The following is a 14691-nucleotide window of genomic DNA, read 5'->3' on the forward strand; positions in this document are numbered from 1 at the left end:
AATGGTCCTTAATGTTAGGCATGAAAGCCTAAATTTGCGCTTAATGTTGTCCCCTTATTTATTAAGAACCAGATTTTTGAAAATTACAAAACAATTTTCAATTACTGTTATGAAGGTTTTATATTTTTTGAATGAAGGAAGATTGAAAAGGGCCCTTCAGTCATACGATGGTCCATGCACAGGTGCATTGGGCCAAACCAACGCTTTATAAATACATCAACAGCTATGAACAAATCCAGTCGATTTTAAAGAATGAATGAATCTAGTCAATTTTAAAGCAACCAGAGAATTGTTAATTAAAATCTACCTCCTCGATTATTGCACTGATAAAAATTTTTATTTTGTATGTATTCCAATTTTTTTGCTTCCTCTGAGGCAGAGGAATGCTCTCCTTAGAAGTGCAAATTTTACTTTGGTTCTTAAAAAATTTGTTGTGTCGGATTATGGTTCGTTCAGATTTTTGCTTAATTTCTCTGCTTGTTTCTGCACGGTTTTTGTACAACCTGGTGCTGCTCCTCCAGTAAACGCAAGGATTAGTGGAACAAAGCTGCTGTGTTCCACATCCAGATTTTTTTGTTGTTATCTAAATGTTTTGACACTTTTGATATTTGCAGGAGTCAGATATAATCTTTGAGCAGGATTTAGCATGGGGGTTGAATATTTTTACATCAAAAAACGTTCCGCTGAATCTACCTCCCCAGATGCCAACTGCCCCCATGTCAAGTTGAGGGTCAATTTCAGTTGTGGCTGATTTGTTGTGAAAGCTGTCGCCTTCCAACGATGGAAATTTTGGCTTTATCTCAACATCATGGCATCCTTCCTCCAGGATTTTCGCAAAGGTATCCTTAATTTAATTATGTTTCAAATGAGTGTATCAACTTTTGGGGCAGTGTAGAGAGTGGGTCACTAAAAACGGTTAATCATCTTTAAACTCTGATTTATTGAGAAAAAAGTGTACTTTGTTAAGGGTAGCAGCCACAGCCAGTTCGATGCTCTGTTCTGTGATGCTAGGTTTAATCTTAGTTTTTTTTTCATGATGACCTTAATTTAGCCTTTTTTGAGATAGTGATGTTCTGTCTCTCAGTTTTGATGTTTTTAACTATCAAAGTTTGTACGTTTCAGCAATTTCTGGATCACTGTTTTCCAACGGATCACAAATTGCTCGTGACCACTCATAATTGCTGGAAAATCCCGTGTTAATGAGAGGGTCTAATTGATCCTCCCATTCGTAGTGGTAGTGCAAAAAGGCTGCAATCTTCATCGGTTGCTGCTGAATTATGTTTTTATCAAGTTTGTCCATTTTCTTAAATGCTTCCGGAGTTTTTCTGTTAGCACACCTAATTTTTTCACAAGCCCTTGTATAGTAAAAGGACGCTTTTGTGATGATGTTTTTTGCTATTTTGAATTTTTTTAGGTTATTTTTTTTCAGTTGAGTTTTTCATGGATTTTTCGCATGCTGATGGTGTTCCAATAACCGATCCAAGATCACTAAAACCATCTACTATTGAAATATTTGTGACTTCAAATATTCTTATGGTGCATTTCCGACGGTTTTTCTTTCTTATGAGTTGACTATTGGAAGGCTTCACATTGCAGCCGAAAACATTTCCGAGCACATCCAGGTTGTCGGGTATCGCAAAAAGACTTTGAGGATCACCTACAGCGCTTCTGTCATCTGCTTACCGTTTTTGGGTGATTTTTCGTTTTTGCAGGAGCTTCGTCAGTGGGATCATTCTTATTCCGTACATAGCCAATGCGAGGAAATCCCCTTGCGTTGTGCCTTCGGTAGATGTCTAAACCGTGTTGTTGACATATCAGTTTTAGGGATGTTGATATGAGCTGACCAGCGCAGATTGTTACGCCAGACAAAGGACTTGTACATTTGTCAGATCAAGTTCTCTTTTGAGCAAGTTGAAGGCATTTTCTGCATCAATGAGAAATTGTTATCGGTTTCTGAAACTCGATCTTCAAGCTAAGATGTGGATAGCATATTTGATTCTGGCCTAAGCAGAGTTTGACTTTTTTTCTCAGATATTTGAGGTCTGATTTTGTTCATTGGGTGATTGTTTTGCGAATTATTCGTCTCAGAACCTCGCCTATACCAAAAGGCCTTACTCCCTGGATTTTTGTCCAGAGGTATCAGACGACAAAAGCTAGACGCCATTAGGTTTTCATAGGTTGAACTTTACCTTCTATTGTAAAGGATAGCTTTGCAATTGTTTTGCAAAGCTCAAAAGATGTCTTCATAAAGTGAGATAACAGCCTTCTCCATTCGCACGCATTTAGACCGTAGTGACCGTGGCTTTCGTGCGTTCTCAGGGTTGATTTTCAACCATCTTGGCATTTATTTGTTCGAAAATAGAGGGAACCTAAGACATTGTGTCTTCACTTAATTCAGTTTTATAGTTAGTAATTGCTGCTTTGGCTTGGGGTTGTTTTTCTTTCAGGATACAAAGGGTTGTTTTTCTGTTAATGACTTCGCTTAGGGGAAGTACTCGTTTTGTTTTTTATTTGAAAAGCAGCCAATGGCGGCAGACTTTTTGCCTGTACTCAATGATTTTAAAAATGCTTAGCTCCTTCGTTTACTTCGCAGTTCTTCTGGTTTGGACGTGTAACTCCCATAAGAAGTTCATCTTGTAGGCATTGCCTACAAAACTAAGCGGCGGCTTATAGAATTTTGGAATCCATTCACTTCTCATTTAATTTTGAGGAGCAGCAGATGTAGGAGGATAATTGCTGTTTTATTTGCGACGATACAATTTATGTTTTCTCTACCAATGACAACAGCTGCTTGTTCAGTAATTTTATGAATTAGAAACCGGGCTTGTTCTTGCTGAGAACTTTGAAGCGCGGTTTCCAGTTAGTGACTTTTGTATACATGTCAATTATGTTAATTTTAAGTTCTTGGTCGATAGATTTCCAGGGGTCAGAGGGGACTCTAGTGATTGGTGGGGTGATAGATTATATTATGTATCTCCGGACAGTGCGTTTGTTTTGGGTGTTGCAGGAGATTTTGTTTCTTGAGTTGAGATGGAGGCTGTGCTCGGTGGTCTGTTGGTGGATTTTTTTTTTGCAAAATTCTCGAGTATGCATTGTATGCAGGAGAACCCATCTTAATAAAATTTTTTGCTGTCCAGCCCGCTACATGAGACGTGGTTGTTTGCTTTGCGAATGATTTACCAAATGCGTCCTTTTTGGAAGTGGCATTTGTTTATATGGCAATGCGTTTAATCGGCCGTAATTTGGCAACCAGGAGCGTAAAATTGTGGTGAATATAAATAAGTTAGCTGAAATAGCAATAAACTGAAAATATTATGACCATAGAAAGAAAAGTGAATACATCTTTACAAATTCTATTAGCACTAAAATTACTGTTTAGATTCGGGGAACCGATTCGAATTCTTGAGTGATAAAATGTATTTATAAGGCGAAAGTATGAATTATTCAGAGCACCAAAATTTCTATTTATGAAGTGACAATTTGCTCAGAGGGTAGTTTTGGTGATAAAAAATATATGGGTTGAAATTATGAGTTATTAAACATATTAAAAGTCTCCCATCACAAGCAAACTCTGAATCTGAAGATGAATTATCAGTAAAGCCGGCTACTATGGTAACACCTTTTAGTTTCCGCGAGGGACAGACAAAAGCGGCAAGGTCGGCTAGCTTTCCAGCGCTGTGTAAAAACTAATAACAAAAAAGAAATGAAAGCGATTACAGCCATGTTTTTTACTGGTGAAGGTTCCCGGTAGAGGGGGACTATCGCGTCTTGACGAGCTGGTCTCTAAAATCCCGTCCCCAATCTTCTTCTTACAAGCGTGCCCTTATAATCAGATCACACCAAACTATTTAATAAGTTTACCAAAACAATTAGGCACAACAAGTTTATCACAAAAAGAATTTTTTCTAAAATTTCATTTAGTTTCAATTTGGAAAAACATTCTGTGGTTATCAGGCTGCTAATTTCTCACCAAATAGAAAAATGAAAAATTGAAAGATGAATCGAGCGTTTTATTTTTTGTTTGAAAAAACTTGGTTATAAAAAACTAATTCCTTTGATGACTAGCAAGATAATTTTATTAGAAGGAGCAACGTACCCTTGCTCTTGCAAAAGAATTAATCAATTCGCCTTCCTCGGATTTTCAATTAACCAGTGTTTCACAAAAACCAATATTCACTCCTCGTGATTACAACTTGAGTTTTCTAAATAAGGGGTTGTACCAATCTGTCAGAGTGCACAATCCAAATTTCCGGCGACACCATAATATGACTCGTTACTCCTTAAAAAAGAAAATACGGGTAAATTGAGTACGAAACATTCGAGAATTCGAGATTTTTAAAATTTCTCAAATTTGCAAAAAAATACATCAGCCAAATAACCGAGTGAAATTGTGTAACATTCGCCCGGAAAGTAAATATTTCCGGAAAAAGAGATTAAATTCTATAAAGATTGGTCAGCGTCAAGATAGTGCCTTATTGCTTTTAAATATTTCTACCAGAGCCAAATGAAAGTGGTTTTTTGTAAGATTGAGTCAACAAGCCTGTTAAAGAGTATAAGATTGCGGCCGAATCGAGCTAATTAACCTAAATAGATGCAAAATTAATGAGCTCAATGGTTGTTCCCGTCATCTCGAGACCACGAGGTCACTCCTACAAACAGGGTTGCTTCGTTATTTTTTATTGCTATTGTTTTTGTTCAGTATCTATATCATCCAATCAATAGGAGATGAAGCGACGTTTTCTCTTAACTCCAAATTCCCAATATCCTGATTATAAACTTGTGATATTTCTAAATGCCATTCAGGACACGTTCAGAGAGCTGTAGAAATTTATTAAAACACAGTTTTGAGGTCAAACTCCAGAACAATCCAATTTCTCCAATTTCGCTGAAGAAGCGCTTGCTTCATTGTCAGGTCGGGTTTTTCTTCTAGCTCTCGGCTTTCTCCATCTGAAAAAAGGCCTGGTTACAATTATAACAGTTCAATTGCTACCTCCCAGATTTCTAACCTTAGTTTTCTGACGTTTTTGTCTTTTTTGTCTGATTTATGGCAGCAAGAAATGTCGTTCTGATTTGCGCGGTTTCAGTTGTCGGCTAGGATTGAATTTGTACAAGTCATGCACGTCCAATTCGAAAATTCCAAAAAAATTTTTGCGTAATTTTATGATCATTTACTTTTCAGCACGAAATGCAAAATACGTCTTTTTTAGTGATTTCACGTATTCTACGCTCCTTGTTTTCGAATAAAAACGAATCGCTTTCCAATTGAATGGCGCGTACTACCCGGTAACTTCTCTCAAGGTCGTCGTTGAGCCTCCATTCAATTATAAATCATCAGAAAGGTACTGTGTCATTGGACAGAACTTACAAAAATACAACGGAAAGCAATTTCATTTTCATCAAATCGACTCACTACATGATGTAAAAGGCATCATACCGCATCACTAGAGCCCTCTAAACATCTCAAAAACATGCACTATGAGGATATGACTTAAGATAAAATTTACATCAATAATTTAAGATGACATAGGATAATGCCGACCCTATCGTGAAAATTTGTCCATTGGGTGTACAAAACGCTTGTAAGGACCAGATATTAAACGTTGATTCAAAACCACAAAAGGTTTTCAAAAAAGTTGCATTATCAAACTGTTGTAGTCTGTTTGGGAATATTCGCAATTTGAATTTATTATGATGAAAACTAAATTTAAAAACATTTTCAAAAGTTCAAATGAAATGAAATAAACTATTGAGTTAAGTCACAGTTTGCTACAATTTGCTTCAGAATTGCTGCAGTTTGTTCGGTTGGCCAGGAATTGAGATAAATGAATTAGTTCATTTCGATTTATTCAGTTGGCAGAAACTGAGATCGAAATTGGGGGGATCTGGCTAGAATTGAAATCGAAGTTGGGAGCAGCTCAGCCGTTAGCAATATTTGAGATTGAACTCGATGGTTAACAAAAGATTTAACTTAAAACGCCGTTTGCTGGTAACCACCAAAGAACAAAAGAATTTTTTAGCATGTTACTATGTATGGAATCGGAATCGGCAATCAAAATGAGGATTCCACTCACATTTTGCACTCACATTTTGCGATTCCGCTTAAAAATATGCGGATTCCGCTTCCAAGGTACATGTTCTACTTACAGTTGCTGATTCCGCTTCAGACTTGTTTTACTCAACACATTTTTTCTAAATACATTTTTAATTTCCACAAATTGTTCCGGAATCTGCTAATACCGTTGCAGTTTCTGCAATTTCGCCTGTTTTTGAAGCAATTTTGAGCAACACAGTGATTTAACTATTCGTTTGTGGAACTCAAAACATAAAATAACATCAAAAAAGTAACAATGATGCGGATTCCACGTTAAATCTGATTTTGGCCTGTTGCAGAATCCGCTTACAATTCACAAAATGCACAGTTTGGCCTCGTAATATTTGATAATTATCTTTACGCAGAGTTTTATATGGATTCTTACGTTTTGGAAAATTTTCATTTTAAATTTTTTTGATTAGATTTTTTGGTTAAGCCGGGAGGAAAATCGTAATGTTTCGCCGACGCTACAAGAAGTGACTGGAAGAAGTTATGTTGTAGGTTGATTGTTTATTTTGATTTTCCTACATTAGGTATATCAAGGAATTCATGGGGGGATTGTGTAATGATATTCTAAGACCCTCTTGGTCGTTATTTGTGACGACCAGTTTGAAGCACGCTGGCACTTGAATGCCGTGTCCTTAAAGACCAGCTAGCTATATGCCTAATTAGCCAACTAAGCCCCCCCCCGTTTGCCACAGACTCAATATCAGAATGGGTTAAATTGTCGGAAAAGTCCGTAGTAATTTATTATCGCGCAGCAGATTGAAAAATTCCGATCACATACAGCTGAGCAAAGCTCGTTGTGTTTGACTCTGTATTTTGGTATTTTCAAGGGAAAATAATTTGCTCTACGTGTCATGTAAGCAAAACGTTCAAAATTTTGTTTGGAATGAAATAAGCGCAAAGTTTTCTGTATCACTAAAAGAGGCATGAGATGAGTATAACTGGTGCCACTATATACGAGAATTGTGTTTTGCAAAATTATTGACCTATAGTATTGAACAACTTTAATTTTGGAACATACTAGCGCATTTTTGAAACACTCTTTCATTTTTTTCGGATTTTGTTCCGCACGAAATTAATGTTGAATAATAAATTAGAATCAACTTGAACACCAAAATATTTGCATGACAAAATTCTTTTTCGAGGCAAATTTTTGATGTTTAAAAGAGTTCGAAGCATTTGGTGAAATTAAGTTTAAATGCACAGTTTTATCTATTTTTAATGATAGTTTGTTGTCATTTAGCCATTCATTCTCCGCTTTAAAATTGTTATTGAAATTTCAATTGGGCAGTTTAAACTTGTAATTTTTGTATCATCTGCAAATTAAAGAGTTTCACACGATTTGCAAACGTTCGTTAGGTCATTGATATACATGAAGAATAACAGGGGTCCTAAAATTGAGCCCTGATGAACATCGCAATTCACTTCAAGCCAAGAAGATCTGAATTTTCCAATTGACACTATTTGCAAAAAATTTTTAAGGTAGCCTTTAAACCATAGTAATGTCTCGCTACTTATTTCGAGCCTTTTTAAATTATTTTAAAAAGATTAATGATCAAGTGCATCGAACACCTTCTTCAAATCAAGAAAAAACGTCCCATTTTCGAGTTTTTTTAATAATGAGTATTTTTCGGTAACTGCTGCAATTGAATCAACAAAACTACGTTTTTTTGGAAACCAAATTGTTTGACATAGATTAGGAAAAACATTCCAGTTATTTTTTATACTATGTCTTACTTAGCACTCATAAAAGTTTTACTCCAGGTTCTGAGAGGGGATATTGGCGGACTAATTCCTAAAATTAGCTTTAATCCATTTTCATGAAGCGGTTCAACTACGGCTCTAACCAAGGAGCTGGTGAAGGACGCTGATTTAATTGACTAACCTATTAGATTTTCCAGTAAGGCTATAATGGCCGCTTTGCTTACTTTTCAATTGACATTGCTAAATAATCAACAGCAGTAAATGTCTTATTCTGCATAGAAGTAATAGTTTTATCAATTTTTAACTTCGTCACTCAAATGTAACGCATAAAAAATCGAGTTTCTGAAAGATTTGCTCTGGATTAGAAATTAGTCTTTCATTGGACAAATTAAGACCGAAAATTGAGAAAAATCTAATAGATTCATTTGCAAAGTCGAGATCATAAAACTCATATACTAACAAATATAGACAAATATTTAGAAAAGAAATTTGAAATATTTTTGATTTATTTTTCAGATGTAATGTTTTAGGATTAGTTTGTTTTTGTGCTACTTGCGCAGCAACCGGTCATTCTTATGGAATAATTTATAATTAGTACATTGAGTTGTTCAAGCGTTTTAGTGAGCAGGTTTAGTTAGAGAAGCATAAACCGTTCAGACGGTTTAATTTTATTTTCGGGCTGCAATTCTATGCAGACTGTTATATGTACAAATAGTGAACAAAATTTTTAAAAACTCGCAAATTTTTAAAAGTAATCAATCTGATTTTTTACGCATTGATAATCGTTGTACTGTTCAATAGCATGTTTGTTGGCAAAAAATATATTGCTTACAATCTGATAATATTGTTTATTCTGAAGTTAGTTAGGAGTAGGGAAAGTGAATGAGTTTACCAGCGCCCATTGTATGTAGTTCTTCGTGTTTTTAAAAAGACTCTTGTAAAAACTCCCGTCTAAATAATTGTACGAGTACTCGTTCAAACTCGAACACTTCTGTTTTCTCACTGTTGTATACCAGAGAAGAGGTATCACTACTTGTCTGTAATGACTGAGACAGATCCTGTTTTCCAGCGCCCATGCCGGAATAACTGGGTTCGAGTTCTCTCGGTTGTAGTCAGGATACATGATCGCCCAAGACATGGCCACGAATCTTTTTTGATAGCCATACCTGTCGTGGTAATAGGGCGTGTATTCATTTAACCCGGCGCACGTAGCGTTCCCAGGTGGTGAATGGTTTTCCGGAGACGGGGCGTAGAACTTAAAGCAAAGTAGAACATTCTTGAACCAATCTGGAATATGTAGAATTTTTTTATCGCGTCTTTTGTCATGATTGTAATATATATCCTTAATATTTTTGTTTGCTGTATCGCGATTGTTTGTATTGTTTTTTTTCAAATTCCTCAGATTCGTTTGAAAAATTTGTGTTCTTTGAGTTTTGAATAATATTAGGGTGTTGGGGGACCAGGAACAACCCCCAACTAAGATGACAACCCCTGTTCTTTCCATTTGACTTGTCAGAGAAAAGAAAAGTGTAGTGGTTGGGCGATACACAGCTCGGCGATACCCCTCCTCCGCAATTTCTCTCCCCATGTTTCTTTGCGTCCGCGTAGAACCGGAAACACAAATGCACATCTTCCCACCAATCTGGTACGTCCAGATGAAAATTCACGTCATCAATTAGTGTTCGAATCCCAGAAATATCCGGAACTGTTTTGAACAACTGATGTTCGACTCGACCTAACAGATACTGGACGATATCAGTTGATGAACTGGGTTGGAAAGTTGGAGGTAACACTCTTCCAAGTTTCGATTTCAACTCCAGCAGTATTCGGTGGTACGGATGTCTTGGGAAAATCGGGAGTTTAAACTCGGGACTCGGCATCATAAACATTGAGTTCGGGTCTTGTTTTCGCTCTTTTTTCGTCATTTGTCGTAGATTAAGAACATTTTCTCGTTTAAATCTTTCAGCAGCACTATTTTCATTTTTAAGAAAAAAATTAGTAAAATTGATTGTTGTCGGTGCTGTTTCATAATTATTGAGTAAACTTTCTATTAAAAGTAATAGACAACACAAAATGATAGTTTGCGATAAAGTGGACATATTTTTTAATGCGGGTTTCAAATATTGAGAGCTGAATTGTATAATTTCGTATTGATATCATATGCCATGACTATTTGCTTTAATAGAGCTGGCCTTGAGGCATCATGAAGAAATGAAATGATGAACATGATTTTGACTTATCATTTCCTTATGAAATGTTTCTTTAATTGAATCTTTTTATTGGACTAAATTTTGCTCAGATTTTCAATTGTCCTTCCGAGGCAGTCAAAAATATCATACAGGAGAAAGAATATTTTTTGCAAAGCGTTTGAAAACTAATCGAAGCTGAAAGATAGAAAAATGAAAATAGAAAATGAAGTAGAATAGTTCCAAGCGTCAAAAATCTTAGTTAGTTGATTTAAAGTTCTATGACTATTAAAAAATTAAGGCATCCAAAAGTTCTCCTACATGATGCAAAACTAAACCAAAATCAGTTTTGATTTAAAACTAGTTGTAGTTTCGAAAGTTTTTGGCGGAATCCTTGCTCCGTTTAATTTTCAAAGTGAAAATTTTTTTATCTTTAAAGCATGAATTTCAAGCATTCCTGCATAAAAAAAAATATTCAACAAGAAGACTGGTTGCTGTGCAAGTGGCACCTAGTGATGCTCCTCTTTCCTTGAATTTCGAAAAAAAATAAACAAGAAAAAAGTTTTTTTTTCTTCATCTTTTTGTCCAACACTTCCGTTTATTTTCCATGAATGGCTATTGAATTAGGTGAAAAAATGCAAGAACAATGCTTAGAAGTTTTGTTGAAATTGTTGAAGAAGTAAAGTTGGAGGTCAGCTCTGATTATAATCCCCTGTCAGCTTATATAATGGATAGTCAGGTAAAAAACGTCAGGTAAAAAAAGGTTTTCTCAACAACGACACGTTCTTTAAAACGTTTTTGGAATGCAACTTATTACGACTGTGGTTTATCATGATGCTAAATTTGACTCGCTCAGTTTTGTAATGACATAGTTGAAATTGAGAAAAAAACCAAGCGTAGCACAGTTCATTTCAAAGGAAGTGGTCGAAACAAAAAGTGAAGTAAAGTTTAACATTTTTTCCGGTAAATTGTTTGCCATAAAATTGTAACAAAAACTCACTGCATAAAAAATACTGCTGGCTTCAAGACAAAGCTCTTTAATGCAAACGAAAACAGTTTTTAAAACAAGATGAAAATCTAAAAAAAAAAACGATTTTTCTCAAAAACTCTCCGTCGCCATATAAAATAGAAATTATCTACTTAGAATTTATTAGCATCTTTAAGATTAAAGATTTCATAGCGTCATAAATGAAATATTGACGCAATTTAGCTTATTGACGCAAATGAAATATTGACGCAATCTACTTAGAATTTATTAGCATTTTTAAGATTAAAGATTTAGCTTAAAGATTTTCAGAATAGGATTGAACCGGCGCTTACGCGTAAAATGATACAAGCAGCGCGTCCATAATCCCAAACTGCACCATTTTGAAGTTTTCTAGCCTTCTTAATTCCACGAAATTTGGTTGCAGGTCATGTATATAATATTGTGAGCTGCAAGTATCAATCATTTTTATGATTTTAAATTCTGATCAATAATTCATTACTTACTGCTAATCTGGACTTTAATTTTAGCAGCATACAAAATTTAGTTCTATACTTTTCTACTTGTTCCAATTTTTGCAAAAGCTGCAAAATGGTTCCACTCTGTGTGTTTTCTTGGCGCATACTTTGTCTTTCTAACTTGCCTTTTTTTTAGCTTACTTCTTTTACATTCTTACAACATCTCGAAAGCATTTTCGCTTGAACTCAAAATAAAAAAAAACATTGTCAAGTTTTCATAACGGAAGCAAAATAGAAAGGAAGAAACAATTATCTCAATTTGAGCTTTTTTTCCTTATAACCCGTTTTAATGGATTCTAAAGAAACTTCAAATGATTTTTTATTGTCGAGAAACTTAATTTCATGTAATCAATCATGCTTAGACCACAGGACAATTAACTTAAATTAGACCAAAAAAAACATGATACTTGTTTTTAGTTTTTTGATATAACTTGAGTGGGGTTTAATATAATCATCTACATAGAATCAGCATAGAAAAATATACTGAACCACATTTCCGGTAGAAAGAGTTGATTGAGTATTTTTTCAAGACGAGGTACGAACTCATCGGTAGAAGTACCGATATAGAAGTAAGTCTTTGCTAGCAGAAAACTGTTTTGTAGTTCTACTGATTTGTGAGCGTTTCCAAGTAAAGTATCAAACGCATTCTGCTAATACAAACTGAGCCCATAACAGATTATTTGCGAAATTGTTCGGAAGTTGCTCTGGACAATTTATAGTCATTCTTTAGAATAAGAAGAAAAAGTAGAAGAAGAAGAAGAAGAAGAAGAAGAAGAAAAATTAATTTCTCGTTGTTACGGAGCGTCATATGCACCAAATAAAACTCGAACAAAGTTTTTAGCAACTTGGAGAGGACAGCGAACAACCCATTTAGATAGCAGGATGCTGTCCTGAACTCACCGACACTCTAATGAATCATAAAAGCATTAGAGTAGAATTCTCCACAACTAAATACAATTTCTGAAGAACAAACTAACAAAAAATGTTGCTTTTTAATTCAACAAAAAACGTGGCTTAATGAACTGGACCTTTTAAGTGTGCTAAGGATACTTTTTTGTCAAAATACACCTTAAAAAAGCCGTTTTAATTATATGAATTTGACACAATTGGCTGAAAACTGAAAAAAAATTTCTGAATTTGTTTCTATTACCTTCAGAAACTCGCTAGTGGTAGCCCACTTGTTCGGTTCAAAGGTAAAACTAGAACTTATTCACTTAGCCGTTACTGCTTCAACTAACTTTATCCCTTTTCTAAGGCCTCACTGACCCCAGAAGAATTGGATAGGGCCATTTTGACTTTGGGCACCTAACTGGGCTCAAGCGGCAGTAACCAGTGAACAAGTCCAAGTGAAGTTTTTAAATAGCCAGGGCAATTTGAAAACCCAATTATATCACAAACTCACAAGCACCCAGAAATCAACGCCAGTCGGAATCATAAACATCAGCAATTAACTGCAAATAATTTTTAAACGATGTCTTCATTGCTCAAAATGTGTAAATCACGTAGATTATGAGCCACAGACTAAATATCAGAATAAGTTAAATTGTCGAAAAATTCCGAAGTAAATTTATTATCGCGTAGCAGATTGAATAGTTTGGATCACCCACAGCTGAGCAAAGCTCGTTGTGTTTGTTTCTGTACTTTGGTATTTTCAAGAGAAAACAATTTGCTCTACGTGTCATGTAAACAGTATTCTCAAAACAGAAAAAATTATTTAAAACACTTTCACAATGAAATCCCATACGGGAAATTATCAAAACTTTGAGAAATTTGTTAGACATATATCTCGTAAATAGTTTTTTTTTCAAAAGAAAAAACACAAACAACTGCTCTCATAATTTTGTTTGGAATGAATAAAGCGCAAAGTTTTTTTGTGCATTATTAAACAAGGCAATATATGAGTACAACTGGTGCAACCATATACGAGAACTCTGTATTGCAAATTTATTGACCTATTTTATCGAAAAAAATTCAAATTTGGAACATAATAGCTGCATTTTTGAAACAATCCTGCATTTTTTTTGATTTTGTTCCGCACGAAATTAATGTTGAATGATAACTTAGAATCAACATAAACACCAAAAAATTTGCATGATGGAGTTTTTTAGAGGTAAATTTTTTTATCGAAAAAAAATTAAATTTGGAACATATTAGCGCATTTTTGAAACAATCCTGCATTTTTTTTGATTTTGTTCCGCACGAAATTAATGTTGAATGATAACTTAGAATCAACATGAACACCAAAAAATTTGCATAATCGAGTTTTTTTGGAGGTAAATTCTTGATGTTTAAGAGAAGTCGAAGCATTTAGTGAGAATTAATTTAAATGCACAGTTTACTTTTTTTAATTGAAAATTTGTTAACATTTAGCCATTCATTCTCGCTTTCAGATCGTTATAGTAATTTCAATTGGACAGTTTAAGCCTGCAATTCTTGTATCATTTGAAAATATAAAAGTTTCACATGAATTGCAAACTTTGGGTAGGTCATTGATACTTTTGAGGAATAACAGGGTTCCGAAAATAGAACCCTGAGGAACATTGCTATTCACTTCAAGCTAAGAAGATCTGAAGTTTCCAGTTTGCACTATTTGCTTACATTTTTTAAGGTAGTATTTAAACCAGAATAATGTCTGGCTACTTATATCAAGCAATTTTAATTTTTCAAAAAACGTTTGATGATCAAGTGCATTGAACGCCTTCTTCAAATCAAGAAAAAGTTTCAACTTTTGACTTTGTCTTATCCAGGAGTATTTTGTCGGTAACTGCTGCAATTGCATCAACAATACTATGTTTTTTTTCGGAAACCAAACTGTTTGACATAGATTGGGGAATAAAATTCCACGTATTGGTATCTTCTGTTGTACATAGCACGCTCCAAACTTTTACTCCAGGTTATGAGAAGGGATTTCGACGATAATTTCTTAAAATGAGCTTTGATTCTTCTTTATAAAGCGGTTGAACTACGGCTCTGACCGAAAAGCCTTTGAAAGACGCTGATTTGATTGACCTATCTATTAGAACTTTCAGTAGGGCTAAAATGGCCGCTCTGCTTACTTTTACAATGACATTGCTGATATAATCAACAACAGTAGATGTCTTATTCTGCATAGATGTAATAGTTTTATCGAGTTTCAATTTTTTCACTGAAATTTTACGCATAAAAAATCGAGTTTCTCAGGGTAAAGCCCATAATTGAGAA

The sequence above is a fragment of the Symsagittifera roscoffensis genome, chromosome 4 (assembly GCF_963678635.1).
Source record: "Symsagittifera roscoffensis chromosome 4, txSymRosc1.1, whole genome shotgun sequence".
Classification (NCBI taxonomy): Eukaryota; Metazoa; Xenacoelomorpha; order Acoela; family Convolutidae; genus Symsagittifera; species Symsagittifera roscoffensis.